Raw genomic sequence first — 5,755 nt, 5'->3', positions numbered from 1 at the left:
TGCACCTATTGATAGACAATTCTGTAAAGACAGACCTCAACAGCCCTACCAATCCGCAAATGCTCCTCCCTCTTCTGCACACACCACAATTCTTTTACCCCCCAAAATAGGCAACAAAACTTGACTGGTACACCAAAACCCCTGATGTCTGTTTTGCAGGAGGCCTTGTGTTAAGGTTTGAGCTTTTGGGGTGCTTGATTGCACTGTCCGAGTATTTGCCAGACTTTTATGAACTGCCCCTACAGTGCACACAGGCAGCATTAAACACATTAAAACTTAATAGATAATGATAATGGACTCAGAAAATTAGTTTGGCAGTGAGGCATTGCTTTATATAAAGGCTAAACAATTCAGCCATTAATAAGTCTTAAACCCAGATTTCTTTTCCAACTCTAAGAAAACCAACCTGTACTTGCCCTAAAAAATAAAGCAAAGTAAAAGATCAAATCTTACTCCATTAAAAGAAAATGCAACATTCAAAATTGTACCACAAACCATAGATGTACACTCACATCTTTATCCTTTATAAAGTTCAACAGTTTCTTAGTGTAAATATCAGCCAATCACATGGCAACAACTCACTGTGTTTAGGCATGGGGACATGGGTGAGCACGAAGTTCAAAGTGAGCATCAGAGTGGGAAAGAAAGGATTGTTAACAAACTGACTTTAAATGACTGAATGTAGCATGGTTGTTGGTGCCAGGTGGGCTAGTGTGAGTTAGTGGCACTTCTAAAAAATAGCAGTAAATGCCTTGGTGACGCCAGAAGTAAATTCATACAGGCTCACCTGAAATGGACAAGAGAAGATTGAAAAAATATTGTCTGGTCTAATGAGTCTTGATTTCTACTGCAACATTGAGATGGTAGGGCCGAAATTTGGTGTAAACAGCATGAAAACATGGATTCATTCTGCCTTGTATCAAAAGTTCAGGTTGCTGCTTGCTAGATTTACACCAAATTTTGTTATATGTTATAATTTCAGTACCGTACATGGACATGCAGTGTCAGAACCAGTTTATGCCTTTATCCCATTATCCCCTAATGGTGCCCATATTCCAACACTTTAACTGTTTCTGGCTATGGTTATGCTGGGGTAAAACCAAAAGTGCAAAGGTTAAGCTGGGAGCTTCTCTCAGTTCATGGACCTCTTTTGTTTGAACCTCCAGCCCCATTTCCCTCTGATAAAAAGCAGAACTTTGAATGTGAATATAACGTATATTTAATACTTGTGTGGTTTTAGTCAAATTTGGCACCGAGCTTCCTCAATGAGCTTCTTAGGTTACACGCTCCTGTCCAGAGATGGGCAGTAACGCGTTGCAAGTAATTGGATTACAGTAACGCGTTACTTGTAACGCGTTACTGTAATCCAATTACTTTTTTCCAAGTAACGAGTGAAGTAAGGGATTACTATTGTAAAAAAGGTAATTTGATTACTGTTACTTTCCCGTAAGCACGCTGCGTTACTGCGTTACTAAAACCGTGATTTTTTTGCGAGAGTGTCTCATGCCAATGATGTAAGCGAGTGCGACGTTCGTGGCAACAGCTGTGTGCAGATCAACAATGGATAATATAACGAGTGCGGAGAGAGTATGAGCGTGCAGCGTTTAAGCGTGGAAGTACTGACCTTACTTTGAGTTTGATTCTGTAAAAAGTGACAAAAACATTAGCGTCTGCTGTTCACTGCGTGGGAAGAAAACTTATTTTTACAGCGAAAAAAACCCCTAAACTTCCGAGCAAGCACTGACAGTACGCTGTCAGTGAAACTCCCGGATCCTTCCACTGACCGCTACGACACACCTGCACCAGGGCAAACCTCCGCCTGCCCCACTCCTGCTGTACAGGTGAAAATAGAGCAACAGGACCGCTGAGTCTTTGATTTTATTTATTTTCTGCTGTGTTTCACTTGCATTTATTTGAAAGACTGAGTGTAAACACAAAAAACTATTTTATTTCATATGCTGGAATGTGCAGAAAATAGGTTTAAATGTTAAACAAATTTATTCCAGTCAGAGAATGTTGCATGTAATTTAATGCTTGCTTGATGCATGAAGTTAAAAGATTAAAACTAATAAAACAAGTTTTAAAATGAGACTTTTTCATTTGATTACGTTTTATATGATGGATTATGCAGAAAAAATAGAATTGGGCTGAAAGATCTATTGTTTTATTACCTATTCAGGTTGTAAATCTTTTTTTTTTAAAGTAACTAAGTACTTTTGAAATTAAGTAATCAATAAAGTAACGGGATTACTTTTTGGGGGAAGTAATTAGTAATTAGTTAGTGATTACTTTTTTCAAGTAACTTGACCAACACTGCTCCTGTCAGAGCACTTAGATCTGCTACCCAACTTCTTCTGGAGCAACCTCGTTCTTGGCTGAAGCCTCGGGGCGACCGTGCATTTGCTGTAGCTGCCTCAGTCTTATGGAACAATCTTCCTGCTGCTATCCGGGCGTCTGACTCTATGCCATTGTTTAAATCACAGTTAAAGACTTATTTATTTAATCTTGCTTTTCCATCTAGCTAATATTTGGTGTGCGTTGATACATTTTTATCCGTTATGCTTTGTTAAGTACTTTTATGTATTATGATTGTCATGGTTTTATAATTGCTACGTGCTAGCTCCTTTCTCTTTTCCCTCCCATCTCCTTTTTCCTATCTTATTTTGTCAAGCACCTTGGTTTTTAGTGTGCTTTATAAATAAAGTTTATTAAACACCTACAATAAGTAGCAACACTGATGGGTTGATAGATAGAGCTAAGTACTGCAACAGTTACAACCTTGGCTAAATTTTTTACTGCTATTTTTTTTTTTTTTTTAACTTATTTCATACTTCCTGTTCATAATCGTTTTCTCCTTAGACTAATTTCAGCTAATGTTGTCTTTAGTTTGGTGAACTTTGTCACCACTCAGTTTATACTGCCTGACAAATTTAAATATTTATCACCCGCATTTTCTTAACCATTTCATTTGGTTATTCATATTATTAGCTATCAGTTTCAGGTGGTAGCCTGTAGTTCTAGAGAGCTATTTTCACAATTTGTTTATTTTTTGACTGTTTTTTAATCAGTTTGAAAGTATTCCTTTTGCCTGTATATTTCCACAGCTTTTCTGTTATGTGTAGCTTTCTCAAAAGCTTTTATGTCTGCTCAAGTCCAGTTAAATATGTTGTCTATAACACAGGTGTTTTTTCTACCTGGGTTTCCTCCTCAGGGAAAATGAAGTCTTCGCTTGGTGAAAACCTGATTTCAAACAGCAAGTCCTTATTATCCTCTGCAGCCGGCACAGAGGTGAGTTTCTATACGGGTTTAAGTGGTCCTCTGCCTGTTTCTATGGATTGCCTATACCCTGTGCAGCAGGCAGCTTGGCCATGCTGCGCCATCGTATCACTAGCAGAAGATCAAACTCTAAATGTACTGTGAAACTGTTTGGGGCCACTAACAGCTAGCACACAGCCTGGTGGAAATGTGTGTGTGCGGGGAAGCGACGAGAGCGAGAGAGAGGGAGTTGCTATAATGCTCAAGGCTGGTTCTAATGAGAGAGAAAGAGAAATGGCGTTCACTGTGAGCAGCGAAAGCTCATCCAACGTGCTACCCACAATGTTTTATTCATTGAGATATATTTGATTATATTTGAATTTAATTGACATTTGGAGATAAATGAAGAGTTTCGTTCCAAAACGAGACATCCACTATTTAACAAAATTAACACCTCTTCTTAGAAAGTGATGACTGGCATGGAAGTGAAATCATATTTAAAGCCTATTGTTAATTGTATTTATTACCTGAGGATACATTTTCTGAATAACAGTGAATATCGCGATTGTTGAGAATTGGTTAGTCTTTTTAAAATCTGTTATAGAAAGCAGCAGTATATTTAAAATAAATTCATCCAACTTTGCTAACAGATACAGCAATACAAAGAGCCATTCTGCATACTCTTTTTTACTACTTTTGGTAGCTGTAATGTACACCTATGTACCTACTCAAAGATCTTTAAAATGTACTCACAGCCAGTGAGCTATTATTTCAGTCTTTTAAGAAATACATGAAACATTTTTACGTAACATGACTTTTCCATATGTTATTACTCCCCGTACTGAAAGTAGTAGCGCTGATGATATAATAGGTTGTTGATCAAATTGTGCCTAAACCCAAGTTTATGGTTAATAAATTGCAGGAAAGAAAGACGCTGTATATGGGACATTCAACATAACTGTGAAAGTTAGTTTGGTATTGAAATAAAACACAATTTATCCAAGAGAATGATAAACTGAACTGACTAATTAAAGTTGGTGCCTTAATCTAACACATAGTTGAGTTTTGGCCCCTACACCTAGCTCCCAAAGAAGTAGAGTTGTTGGTGCTTAAACCTCATTGATTGGTTCAGATTAAATGTCTAAACCTAACTAAGTGTTTTAGTTTTGGTGCTTCAACCTCATCGAGTAGTTTGGTTTTTGTCGCTAAAATTAACCGACTAGTGTGGCTTTTGGTTCATAAACATAACCTAGCAGTTTTGGTGCATAAACCTCAGTGATTGGTTTGGTTTTAGTGTCTAAACCTCACTGAGTAGTTTTGTTTTTGTGCCTAAAGTGAACTAGTTTAGCTTTGGTTCATAAAGATAACCTAGTACTTCCTGGCTAGGTTTGAAAACCAGTTTTGGTGACTAATCTATCCGAGTGGTCTAGTTTAGATGCTTAAGATGTGGCTCTTGATGCTTTGTAGTGTGGTCCAGTTTGGTTTTGTGGTAGACGAGCTGGTTCAGGATATCTACATCACAAAGTTCTGCTTAACAAGTCCTCTAAAGCTTCAGAGGTCTAAAATTATTGTATAAGTAGTAAAACAACTAGTATACGAGATACTCGCACTATTTTGACCCATAGTTTGTCCCTTGCAACATGATACTTGGAAAAGCTTCAGGGTATTTTCTCTTTAGAGAGAACTAGGCTTGCTTTTTGCACCTATTTCCAGATTTTATGCTAAGCTAGGCTGAACAAGTCTTGGCTCCAGCTATGAACAGATATATTGAGCTTTAAATATTAACAAAGTAATTTGTTAGAAATATTGAGGTTTGACCCTTTTAGTCAGAGGTTCAGTCATATTTCTTATGACAAATTGTATCTGGCATCTTATGTGAAAGAAAGGTCAGCAGGTACATTCATGGGAGGCTAAACTAGACAGATATTTCAGGACATCTAAAGCCACCTTTGTGCTATTATAAAATGATGCCCAGTCTACATTTTTTATATATTTTCCAGTGTTCCATAATGTATTCGGCAATTCATCCACTATTTTCTGTGCTGCAGTTTGAAGGTTTCAGAAACAGCACAGGAAACATTTAACAATGTTGCTTTCATTTGATTTCATTTTTTTTCCAACCATAGAAATGCTGTCTCTTCCTCTTTCTTTACTGCACCTCTCTAATTTCTGTATGTGTGGGATAAATCAGTCATGTTTCTCTCTTTCTCTCTCTGTCTGTCTCTCAGTAATTTCTGTTTCCTTTCCTCCTGTGGAGGCGCTCAGCAGGTCGCTTCACATCTCCACCGTTCCAGATGGAAAGGAGATAAAACACAGGTAAATATGCAGGGACGTGTTCAGTTAACCAGGCGGTGTGTGCTTGGGGGTCGGCAACTAGCTAGGAGGTAATCTAAGTGTGTGTGCATGTAGACTGGACTTTGCCGAGTTTGTGCACAGCAGTCTGTGCTTTTTTCTCCATCTACAGTATAAAGAAGAGTTAAGCTTTGTTAGTAAAACTACT

The sequence above is a fragment of the Simochromis diagramma genome, unplaced genomic scaffold (genome assembly GCF_900408965.1).
Source record: "Simochromis diagramma unplaced genomic scaffold, fSimDia1.1 OVJJ01000107.1, whole genome shotgun sequence".
In the NCBI taxonomy this organism is placed as follows: Eukaryota; Metazoa; Chordata; class Actinopteri; order Cichliformes; family Cichlidae; genus Simochromis; species Simochromis diagramma.
Note: the sequence above shows the minus strand (reverse complement) of the source record.